Here is a 13,827-nt window from a genome sequence, read left to right on the forward strand (position 1 = left end):
TTTCAGCAGTATCCAAACTTGTGTCTTCTCTCCTTAAAGAAGTTTTTTATATTTAGATCAAAGAATGGAAATAGACTTTTTATTTACATCTTTAAACACAGTTACAAGAAAAGGATAGCCATGTACGTCTACTTTGATCAAGCAGGGCATATCTTTCAAATACTTTGTTCCAGCCTTTTTTGATACCTTCTCCCACTACCCCTGTATATTGGTCTCACGCTCAGAACTCATGGCACAAGTTGCTGAAAAAGTGCATTAATATACAAGCAATTTTGTTGCTTACCAAGTACATAGTCACCTGACCAGAATACAGAAAGAATCTTGCCTAGAGGTACAGTTTTCCAATATACTTTAATCTAACCCAGCTGAGGGTAACCACCGAAAAAAGTGGTTCGTCTTATTCCACACGTCTCTTCATGCTTATTTGCACACCCTTACACAATCACTGTCAAGGTACAAAGTATAACTAACTAGCTTGGTAATTTTAGTCTTCATTTGGTCAGTGAGCTATTCCAACTCACTGTAGAGCTGCATGATCAGGCATTGCCACACCTCATGTGTATCACATTTCGGGAAGGAAGAGCTGGGAACAGAACTGTCCACTTCAGTGGATGCCCCTAGGTGCACTGTAACAAATATACCACAAAACCATATGAAGTTTATCCACTATGTTTCATCAGCATTAGTATTTTTTGTAATGGAGTAAGTTTTACAACAACAATATTTCTTTATCAAGTAAGGGCTGGGGGATGCCTGCAGCTGTATAGTCCTCTTCATATTCACAATGTGTATAGTGTTTTCTCACGCTTTTTATCTCATGTCTTATGTTAAAATTATTGTGTAAATCCTGATCCTAGAGACTACAACTCCAGCACACAAACACAACAATAGCTATCCAAGTAAAGAGGCAGGTAGCATAACATTTTGAAAACTGCGTAAACTAAATTCACTCAGGTATTTTTTGCTGCTTAAAGCAAGCAGCATAATGTATATATCCCTATGCAAACAGAAGAGTCAGCTACTGCTCAGAACAAAGAAAAACTTCTCAGAAAGAAAAATGTAGAATGATGTTCAACGTGTTAAACGGCACAAATCTTTTTTGATACTTAATATCCTTTTCCTCCTGCCTGCATTACCTATATCATGTCAGTACAACTATCTGTTCACGCCTGCTATAAAATCACAGAGGGACCTTACCAGCTGAAACATAACACTAGATTAATAAAGTAAAAGTTTAAAGCTTCAACTTAAAGTTTAAAACACTTTTATAAAAATACGGATCAGTTCCTTCATCTGGTTTTACCATGTGGCTACGGGTAGGATGAGGAAGAAGAGAAATACTTTAGCCAAGATTAGTGCTACTGCTGGGGAAATATGGGGTGTTAATTATAACAGAATAATAGAATTCTATTTATAATAGAATAACAGAAAAAACAGAAGATTAAATTCAACATGGAAACAGGAAAATGTGTGTCGAGGGACGTCATTTATTTCTTTACTAAAGAATACGGAAGGACAAAACACGGCAGAGAAACAATCAAATTATGACAGACCCCTAGAAGAGTCTGATCAAAGGATATACTACAATTATTCAGATCAGAATAACTGTAATTCACAGAATAAGCAATTTTACCAACCACGTGTAATGGTATACATTCAGTATGCAATATATATCAGATCAGTATGCAAAAGGTTGTTACCAACTGTCTCATGAAAATACCAACATACTAGACCAAGTAAAGCATTGCAAGTCTTTGGAAACAAAAAAGCAGCAATTTTCTGCCTCAATAGTTGATTTTTCAAATATTCTTGCCAAGACTCAGAACTGACATCTAAGGAACCCACAACAAGTTAAAAGAAACTAATAACCAATCTTAAATTCCACAAAACAGGTAATATAAATCAGTGTAATTCTTTAGAGAATTGAGACTTTTCACACCCCCTCTGTCATTGCAACCCAACATTACAAAGCACTCTATATGTGTGAATTTCCTTGAAGTACCTGTAACTCCAGTAGAAACAGTCAGGAATCTACTCATTGAATTCCATTTCAAATTTAAATGGGTGGGAAGTAAGCCTTGAGGGATGGTGGAATTTAATGGTTTGAAATAACATGCATCTCCTCAGTTTTCTCTAGAATGTTTCGTGCAAGATAAATGGACTTCCCCTCCACTCCCCTTGTTTACCAGATTCAACTGATGGGACACATTAGTTTCTCAGAATATAGAAAGAGAAAACAGAGTGAAAAATCAGGGACAGAAATTCTCAGTAGGATGTGTAGAGGAGAAACTCAGTACATCCAGTCCTCCTCTCCATCAGTTTTCTCAAATAGTCACCAGTTCATTTGAGTGAATATTTACTGCAGTCAGCAGAATTGTAGCTTGTACTGCATGCAGGAACAGAACTGCACACACTCTCTGAGCGCGGTGGGTTTATGGCTTCCTCAAAGCCACAAGGAAACCAGTAGCTCTGTTGAAGATTGTGAAACGTGTTTGCCTAGTTCTAGAGACGATGAATCACCAATAACTCCTAATTTGCCACAGAAGCTTGGTATGTTGTCCTCTGGAATTTAGAGAAGTCAAAAGTAGCCTCAGTTCTTCTGATGCAACCTTTAAGAAATTAACCTGGACCTAGGTCTTTATATTTTTCCCTTTGAGCACTGAATATAATATAGCTATTTCAGATTCATAGTAGCAAGTAGAAATTGAAGACTTTGAGCTTGTGGTAATACACATTTTGCCTCTTCATGTCAAGCTCAGCTTCCTCACACACCCCCAACAGAGTAGTGTAGTTAGTCTCCCAGTTAGGTGAGGTTAGTCTCACTCATTTTTAAGATCAGAAAGTGAAGCACAACCCTGCTTGGAAAAGTGTGAGTTTCTGCTAAAATACAAAGATGACAGAAATAAAGTTTGCAGACACAAAATTACATTTGAAATAGGGAAAGCATTTTCAATCAAGTCATTTCCATCTGTCTGAAAAACATGTCTGAAATTAAATACGCCCAGAACAAAATCCTGTAATTTGTAACTCATCTGAAAGGACACAATGAGCTTCTTTATGAAGATTATCTTTAAGTCTGACCTTTAAGTTCAAAGTAGTCAAACACGAGCAGCCCAACTCAAAAAACCAAAGACCTGATAGTAAGAAATTATCTCACCCCTCTGCAATTACAATTGCTGGATTCTTCCACCACATCCATCCCTGTAAGGAAGAAATTTCTGCACAGCCTGATGTGCCGCTCCCTATTTATTACCTTTGGTAATATCTAAACAGCGAACAGGCTGCCTGGAATTAATTCACAACTACTGCTTGACAGGGGTGTCAACCTAATCTAAGGCCCTGCTTTCAATAGATGATCTCCACAGGTCCCATTCAATCTAGACTTCTCTATGACTTGACTTCATACATTTCCAAAAGACTTCTGTTACACAAGAACATCTCTTCAGCATTCGCTTGCAGTCAATGTGATAAATGAAAGGCTTAACAGAAACAAGTCTCTCAGGTATCCAAGTGACTCTTAAAATTTAATTAACATCTTTAATTGTTTGTATTGACAACTGGAAAAGCATCCCAAACATTCAACAGAACCTACATTTAGAAACACAAAATGTTGCATTCAAGGTAGGATTTAGTTTGATATTAAAATGTTTAAACCTGCGTGTTTTCATGCATGCTATCTGCCTAACCTCTTGTAAGTGCAAGCCCGTCAAGAGCTGAGGAAGCTGTGCAGCAGACCAGCCAGGAGGTGTGCTTCAGGACTTGCCCAAGCATTCTCCAAAGCCAGCAGAGAGCTGATCAATACAATCAGTGGAACACGAGAGGTTTGATGCACAAGAAGCCCCTAACCTTAGGCATCTTACTCTTTAACGGAGTCCTGTTTCAAGAGTTTATACTCTCATGACAGAATCAACAACCTAGTAACAGAAGAACGAGTGATATATAACACGAATTTAAGTCACAAAGCCAGTTTCTCAAATTTTTCTCAGCACCAATACTCTCATATTTTAACAGTTGTAAACATAAAGCACTGTTTTACATAAATTTTTACAGAAACTCAAAGAAAAAATGACTACTATATTTTCACTTGGCTTATTTATGAATCAAATTTTTATGCCCTAATCAAATATGAATTGGAAAGTCAAGCTACAGCATATTTTGCAGCAGTTCAGCTCTGCTTGTTACACAAGCATTCTGTTCTTCCTACTTCAGATACAACACAGCTTTTTACACCTACATGCAAAGTTTAATTACAGAATTAGTGTATCTTCAGTTCATGATGCCATTCCCAGAAAACCAGTATTTTCATCATAATTTCATGTCATAAGACAGGGATTTGCATTCAGTAGCTCTAGTCCATTTAGTTAAGAAAACAAATTTCTTTTTCCTTTGTAGTTAAAACATGCATTTTAATACATAAAATAACCCCCCCCAAGATAATTTAGCATCAACATTTTTGAACTTTTGCACTATTCAGCTCAAAAGCTATTTCACCACAGACTGCAGACATAATGGAACTAAATGAAAATAAATTTCAAACAAGCAGCATGAAGGCAACTAATCAAGCTTCACAGATAATAAATGTCTCATGAAATACATAAGCAGATCAGTGTCCAAAGATGCAAACAAAAATGGAGCATCCGTATCCCAGATTTTTAAATAAAGTTCATGTAAACTTTGAGAACTAAGGAACAAAATCAGAAATCAAACAGAAATCAAAAACACCAGACTAGATTGGACAAAGAGATACAAGAATGAGGATTACTTCTTAAACCCTTGATATCTAGCCTGTATTTTGCTTCCATGAATGGCCAACAGAATATGTAATTAAGTAAATGCAGATTATAAAAGCAGGGCAAGACTGCTGCAATAGTCCCCTCCTACCAGCATCTAGCCACCTGTGGCTTATACTCTTCCTGCACAAAGACTGTTCCTGCAGGTTTGACAACCCTTGCTAAACTTTCATTTAATCACTTTTTAAACCATTTAAACTTTTGGGATCAATGCAATTACAACCTGCAGGAAAGAACATTTTTTTGCTTTACTTTAAATAAGACTAGTTCCTTACAGGATCTCTGGGTCTGCATTATGAAAAATTACAATCAAGTATTCTCCATGTCTATGCCATTTACAATCTTACAAACCTCCTTTACCATCCATCTTCCTCCTTCTCTTCCCCTCCAGGGAGCAAACGGCATAGTATTCTTGATCTCTTCTGGAAGATACTCTATATTTTCAATCTTCACTGTTGACTTTCTATGCATCATTTCTAAATTTACTGTCTCTTTGGGAGACAGCATAGAGCAGAACTACACATTAAAGTGGTGTAACAACTTTTTTTTTCCTCTATTGTTTTCTTATTTGTCTTTTTGACAAAGAAATCAGTATTTTCATTGAATCATTCACAGCAACTCCAATTTTCCTCCTTCCCCACAGTAAGTCTTACTTAGAGCCCATGTTTGTGCACGCACAATTTAGACCTGTTTCATCCTCCACTTCCCCCTTTCCGCCCATATGGATTAGTTTGCATTTATCAACGCTTAACTTCTGCCATTTTATCGACAAGTGGGTTAATATAGCACAATTGTGGGCTTTTTAACAGGTTGTTTTTCACTCAAATATTTTCTTTTGCCAACCTTTGTCACCTCACAATTCACTCCAAAACAGCATGAACCTCTACAGAACTGTAATATCTCTCAGTTGGGAAAACAGAACGTTTACTCCTTGACAACTCAGTACCTGCAAGAACCTTGGGTGAGCAACCTGGTTGAAGTTTACTGTAAAATTGGATTACCACACACTTATCTACACACTCATCGACTCTGCCTTACAGATTTGTGATGGTAAGTTTCCTCTATGCAAAGCCTGCGCCATTTCTTCCTCACCACAGCGCACACACACATCCATTCTGTTCTCTACCAGCTTCATTCTTTGCTACAGTTCAGACTTGCCAGTCTGAAATTCTTGAGATTTCTTCATCTCTTATATCCTTGACACTTGTTCTTTTAAAACAAAAACAAACAAAATGACCAACACTACTCACATTTAGTATCTCCCATTCCTCTGTTAGAAAGCAACGAAATTTTAATATTACATACTTTATTAAACAGTTCAGCAATTTCCAGTGAGAGGCCCTTTAAAAACTCCTAAACCTAACAAGTTAATATGAACTTTGGTTTAAATTTCAAATCGGGAATTTTTTTTCTGACTCATTCCTTGTAATTCCACTATAGGAAGCTTCCCCAGCTTCCATATATAATAAGGCAAATCATGTATTTTGGTCTCCTTCAATACCTTTATATTCCCCAAATGCTTCTGAAATACCATAGAATCATAGAATACCAGGTTGGGAGGGACCTCAAGGATCATCTGATCCAACTTTTCTTGGCAAAAGCAGAGTCCAGACAAGATAGCCCAGCACTCTGTCCAGGCAAATCTTAAGTGTCCAACACTGAGGAATCCACCACTTCCCTGGGGAGATTATTTCAATGGCTGCTTTTTTCAGAATGAGAACACTTTCCTCTTATGCCCAATTGGAATCTCTCCAGGAGTAACTTGTACTCATTACCCCTCCTCTTCTCCAGGTGATTCCTTGTAAAAAGGGAGTCTCCATCTTCTTTGTAGCCACCCTTTAAATATTGGAACACAGTGATAAGGTTTCCCCTAAGCCTTCTTTTCTCAGGGGTGAAGAAGCCCAGTTCTCTCAGCCTTTCCTCATATGGCAGGCTTCCCAGTCCTTTGATCACCTTTGTGGCCCTTCTCTGGACTCTCTCCAGCCTGTTCACATCTTTATCATCGACAAGCCATACAGATATGGGTGTGTTTGCTTCTCTGCTATTTGTTCGTACTGATTTTATCACTGGCTTTTCATAAGCTTTTATCAATAGCTGGTACACGCCTGCTCTGTTAACAAAACACATGACAAAGAATCACCAGATGAGCTCTAAGCATTTTGATCCCTTCAAAGTGTCCTCAATCCTGTATTACTCTTTTCAAAATAAAAAAATATGTGCTTTAATGAGTCTTTTTTGTGACTATTACAAAGCTGAATTTGAACATATTTTAGCGTATGCTTGAGCATGTAATGATGAGAATGCCCACTATTACAGACCAGCTCTTCGGGTGCTACATCTTAAAACAAACTCATGGGTAGTGCTTGAGAAGGACTCCAGAGCTGCTCACATCTTAATTGAATGTTACATGTCAATGCAGTTGATTTATTTACCTAACATGACTAAGCTTTCTGTAAGAAGTTTTTACTTTACTTTACAGCGAAGTAAACATTCATACCTATGTAATAAATGCTATGAAATTAAAGACTTTTCCACAGATTATCGGTCCTCATTCCTGGCCTGTTAAGATAGCATCCTCATTTTAAAACCACTGATATTGCAGCTGACCATTTTTAAAGACTTCTGGCATTCATACATATGCACGCATACATTTGGTTTTGCATAGCTGCATACTGATGAAACTATTTCTTGAGACTTCTCTGTTATTTTCTACTATGTTCTACTTGCTCATTTGCTTGGTTGGTGACAACTGAAGACTGAAATACATGTTTTAGTAATGCTTTGTGATTTTTCTGGCAAGAACAGGCTGCTGCTGCAGAACAAGACTGCCATTATGTTTCTCAGTCCTGTTTCTGGATCATTTGGCAGTACGAACAAAAGCTACAAGTCCACTTTCCACACAGCCCACCTCTTCAGTAATACTTTGTCATGTTATATAATCCTTCAAACATTCTTATTTTTTTCTTAAAAGTTTTTTTTTCCCCAGAAGTAAGCACACATGCATAGCAATGATGATGCATTCTTATTCTATTTTAAAGTATAACCAGCTACTACAAACTACTATTATATACATCAAATTCACTCAAGTTTCACAGTTTAGTCAAGGTTAGAAAAGCAATTACACCTCTGCTGTTCCCTTCACGGACACAAGCATACAATGTATTAAATAGGTGTGATACGACTTATAGAATAAAATAAATCCTGGCATATAATGATAATTCTAAGCCAGGCATGTGAGCATATTTATATCAAAGTAGGTGTTTATTTTGACTGCTAGACTTATTTTTTTTAAATAAAATATAGAGTTAAAACTGATCAAACTATGTATGTACTAACCCTTCCCACATCCTGCAAAAAGGGAATCTTCATGCTTTTTGATTATCATCCTGATGACAGGGGCAATCATTTGCTACAAAATTTTTAATGCCTTCAAGGAGGTTTCATATACTTTTCTGTTAAGCAGTCAGTACTGTGAATTGTCAAAGACTAGATATAACCAAGGACAGTAAGCTCTTGTGCAGTGTGAAGTTCTAAGAACAGCTAGAATAAAATGAAAAGATCCCTTTGTAATATGGGAAAATCTACATTTTATTTTTAACCTCCATCCTTGCTGTAGATATCTGACTGCAATTATTTTTTGTCCTTTTGGAAATGAGTAGTTTAAAAGGTAATTTAGAAGTTGGAAATTACTAAGCTTTCTTTCAGACTTAAATACAAGATGCTTATAAGCTCATTATACTTTGAGAAATGGACAAAAAAAAAATTCCCATTAAGCAGCCTGCTCACTACAGTTACTTCAAAAGCAATCTGCAAGTAGGGATGACAAAACAAGCAGCAAAACACATGACACTGCAAGACTCATGTCTACACTACATACACTACAGTACCCATTTCAAGCACTAAAATTTTAAAGGTCACATGCAAGTCTATACATGAATTACACTACTGGAAACCACTTAATTAAAAAAGCATTGTACCACTTCCTTCTTGCCGTAGCTCTGAATCATAAGAAAATCATAATCTTTCCCACATACAAGAAGATAGCCAGGAGACTACAATTTAATGATTGTCTATAAAATTTATCAAGCTACATTTGACACAGAAAAAAAACCCAACTGAGTAACAAAAAAAGTACAGACTTCAGTTTATTTTCATGTCTACGGTATGCCCCCCAAAAAGGTTACAACCGTATTAACTTTGTAATTTTCACTCAAAATAAAATTTGCATTTGTAAGGAAAGTGCAAACTTTAAATCAGAAGTCCTAAGATCTTTCAAATGAAGCTTTCAAAGTGATCACACTGTATTAAAGTCCCGATTCCTTCATTAGATTCTTGTATAGGAAGCAGCTCAGACTAAGATTTTTGAACAAACAGAAGTAGTAAGAATATGAGCATTACAGTACTGTGAAAGTTCCAGTGTGGCTGCCTTCAGCACAGCACATATGCATTAGATTATTAATACCATGAAACCTTTATTTTCCATCTCCTATCTTTTCTTTACATCCAAAAGACTTATTTTTGAAACTTCAGACTGCTTAAAGACAACTACTTATATGACAAGTAATCTTTCTTTCCTCAGATGCTGATCAGGAGGCAAGTGGAAGACTACTTAAAAAGGTCACCACTACACAGTATTGTTAACTCCATCCATGTTGCACACTGTGTTACAAGAAAGTGCTTTTTTTTTTTACTGTTCTTCACAGCTTTGGTAAGCAACAAGACAATTAAGGTGTTCAGTTCAGTATTTACTGGATCCACATTCATAGTATCATGAAAAAGCATACTGGCATTGACTACAGAAATGGTTTATATATATACACATATAACAGTAATTACTTACACTTTGTATTGCACTAAGATTGTGCCCCTCCTAGTTGTTCTTTAAGAGCATTTTAGGACACGTGATTAAATAAATGCTATTAGAAACAACAACAGTCAAAGAACTTTCAAAATCACCTTCTCTGTTATAAAAGGATACTTGGTCTTTGTAACTATTTGTTATTATCAAAATAATGGAAGTTTCTTCATATTTCAGAAGCCAGCACATAACTCCATGGCTATTTCTAGGCAATCTGTGATCATATGCAAACACCTTCCACCACCAGCTAGGGCTCACCAGGCGTCTGTTAAGATTACATTTGATCTGTGCTAGTCAAGGCTTGCTTTATTATTATTACTCATTTTATTTAAGTCATTGGCATGTAAAACTATTTCAGCCATTTCTACCTCTATGGAGGTAGAAAACTTTTACATAAGTTAATTATGAATCATTAGTGCATGTACCATCACAGGTACAAGGTATATACAAAAATAAACCTTTAAAATCACAAATATCCTTTAAGTTTTATAGATATTGGCAATAAACAGTAGAAGAATCTCTAACTTTGTTTTAAAAAGTCCTCAAAATTACACTTTATTGTTATTTAAAGAAGAAATTTAAAACCCTTCCCTTCCTTGTGAGAGTATTTCACCCTGACTGAGCCCTCCTTCTGGTCCAGTTTCAGAGAGCAGCTTTGGGCAGGAGGGAAGGGGGATTTTTGGTTTGGAGGGGGAGGCAGGGGACGTTATTAAAGTGAACTCCTACACAGAAGCATGAAAGAAACAATCACCCAAAGGGTAGAGGTAAGAAACATCTTAGTGCCCATGCCACCTGCCTCATGTTCATCACTTGGAAGGCGTCGAGAAAAACCAAGCAGACAGCCAGCAGCTTCTGCTTTCATGCTTCTGCTTTTCACCTCGAAAAAGAGGCGATCAAGCAAAGAATAGCCCAAGTGCTGCTCTTCCTTCAGTGTAAAAGACAGCGTTAATAATTTGAATGCAGTATTTTGTTTTGAGCTTTACAATACAACATAAGACTCAGGGATGTATGTTGAACTTAGCTCCTCCTCCTTTCTGCATCTAAGACACAAAACTAAAACTCCTCCAAACATCCCTTTAGAGACAATTTTAAAGAAGAAAACTACTTCTCTCTACAGCAAAATTTCTAAGCATTCTAGATCTATTTATATGCATAACTATGCACACACGATCACACAAAATAAGTGTCATGTCTTAAATCACAAGTGGAAGACATCCAAGTGTCTCATTTCACTGCAGGTGAAGAAAATTTTAATCATACTTCTCAGGCACTTAGGCAGTCTTTATCCAGCTTTCAAACTTTTATGCAAATGCAGCTGTCCTATTCCAGCAATTTTACTTACAGCAGTTATAAAGCTCTGTTTCCATTTCAGGATAATGAAGACAGAGGTTAATTTATTCTCATCCACTTCCCCGTACACTGCACAAGATTCAGTGCAGCATTCTTGCAGATGTCACAGTCCATTAGCCAAATGAAGCGAGCAGAGTTAAGACTCTGCATTTTACAGCTTTCCTGAGTTGCAGAAAAAATCTGTGAGTTTATGCCAGCAGCTGCACTCTCGGTCCATGCAGTAACACCACTCAGACCTTTATACACACAGTTACAACCTGCAAGGTTGCTTGCCAGGCATGCACAGCTGTGTTAGTTTCACAGACAACAGAAACACACCTTTGCAAAAAACATCTTCATTTGAAAGGGCATTCTCATTACTTTATGTTTATTACCTGCATTAAAAATACTGTTGTGTGCAAGTATGTGTTAATTTGCAGCACAGTTTTAAAATTAAAATATGATGGGAAGCTACCAAAGAAATCAAACCAGTGCCACACTATTTATATTGAATTTGCAGATTTTAAACTTTGTAAGTGTACCTTGTACTATTCAACTGGACAGCTGAGCTCTGTAGTATAAAATATTATTTAACATCTTTGGTAAACCCCAACATTTTTATCTCCATTTGAAAGTCTGAAAATATCTTCTCCCCAGTTTCTCTCAAACTGCAAAGCTGCGCATTGCAATGCTGAAGCATGTTGGTCACTCTAACATTCCTGACAACTAACTGCAATGCAAACTGGCGCTCAAGAGTCCTACGCTGACGCCAAGTAAAAACACAGAGCAGTAGAACACCCCTGTATCCAGTACTGACTAAAGTCTCAACATGAAATATTTACAAACCTAACTATACTTTTATCTCTAAACGAAAAGAAGTAACATTACAAAACCCGTTAAGATTATTAGAACAGCAAGTGCTAAAGACAGTGAGTGCAGAATTTGTATAATTAATTGATCACCTTTTTTAAACGTATCTCCCTCTGTGTTTAAGAACAGACACAAAAGAGGGCTTGATTAAACCCAGTTACGTCAAGGGTTGGATATATTCAATTATCTTAATAAATCTTCATTTTTTTCTGACACAAGAAATACAGGAAATGAAAAAAGATTGAAGAGCACTGGACAGCAGACATTATCCATTTGAATAAAAACAAGTATTAAACAGTGTAACATCAATAACCATGTAATCACATACCACATTAGCATAAATTATTCCAATACACATACGGGGGGGGAGGGGGAACAAAACATTCTGAATGGAAATCAACAGTTAAAAAAAAAGCCCACAGCAATCATGCCTTAGATGCCTTAATAAAAGACTCTATTGCTTTTGGTAAAATTTAGTTACGCTGTTAGAAGTGTGTATTCAATTCCAAAACAAAAAGCTGGGATAAAAGACAAAAAAACCCAACCACCCAAGCATGACAAAACAGCTAGTTAGATAATACAATTAGAATAGTTAGATAATACAATTAGAAACTGGTTGAGAAGAAAAATTAAATAATACTAGAACAGAAGAACAACGGCATACCTGCAAAAAACAGAATCTGAGCTGGTGAAACAGGCAGCCATGCAAGTTTATCAAATTAGACAGAGGCCACTTTGGTCAAGTGTAAATCTTTTCAGGGTTGGGTTTGTCTTTTTATTTTAAAATCTACCTGAGGCGCTACTGAGAATTTTTTCTTTGCTCAAGCTCGCAAAAATCACAGGAGGAAAAAAAAAAAAAAGAAGATTAAAACAACTGAGCAGAAAGATAGTTTAGGAATCTAATCAAACAGAATCATAGAATCCTTAAGGTTGGAAAAGACTTTTAAGATCATCAAGTCCAACCATCAACCCAACACCACCATGCCCACTAAACCACGTCCTGAAGTGCCACGTCCACAGATTTTTTGAACACTTCCAGGGATGGTGACTCCACCACCTCCCTGGGCAGCCTGTTCCAATGCTTGACCACTCTCCCAGTAAAGAATTTTTTCCCAATATCTAGTCTAAACCTCCCCTGGCGCAACTTGAGGCCATTTCCTCTCGTCCTACCACTAGTTACTTGGGAGAAGAGACCAACACCCACCCCACCACAACCTCCTTCCAGGTAGTTGTAGAGCACGTTAAGGTCTCCCCTCAGCCTCCTCTTCTCCAGGCTAAACAACCCCAGTTCCCTCAGCTGCTCCTCATAAGACTTGCTCTCCAGACCCCTCATCAGCTTTGTTGCCCTTCTCTGGACACACTCCAGCACCTCAGCATCCTTCTTGTAGCGAGGGGCCCAAAACTGAACACAGGATGCAAGGTGTGGCCTCACCAGTGCCGAGTACAGGGGCACGATCACTTCCCTACTTCTGCTGGCCACACTATTTCTGATACAATAAAACGTTGCAACCAAATGCATTGCTGCTTTGGGATCTTTCACTAGCACGAGTACCTTTGATCACAGTTTCCAGAAAAGCTACAAGTAGCCACTTCAGAGAATAAAAACCATCAGAATGCGGCAATGATCACTCAGTTCAGGAAATTTTTGCAATTTGTCACTTCTGAAGCAGCAAAAAAAAAACCAAAAAAAACCAAAAAACAGTGGGCAGGTAACCAAGGTGGAAAAAAAAAAAAACAAAAAACAAAAAACAGTGGGCAGGTAACCAAGGTGGAATAAGTTAAATTCCCTCCCAAAATGAAAGCTCCATTTGTTATTTTTGGGTTTCACACACACAAACAGCATTTCCACAAGACACTAAATACACAAGCTTCTTGGTATAATGTTTAAAAGTACAAGCACAGTTTCACTTACAATTACCATAAAATCAACTATGACTTTTTTATTAAAGGAAAGGAATTTCCAAAATAGAATCATCCTTT

This window comes from Phaethon lepturus, unplaced genomic scaffold, assembly GCF_000687285.1.
Source record: "Phaethon lepturus isolate BGI_N335 unplaced genomic scaffold, ASM68728v1 scaffold9451, whole genome shotgun sequence".
NCBI classification, from domain to species: domain Eukaryota; kingdom Metazoa; phylum Chordata; class Aves; order Phaethontiformes; family Phaethontidae; genus Phaethon; species Phaethon lepturus.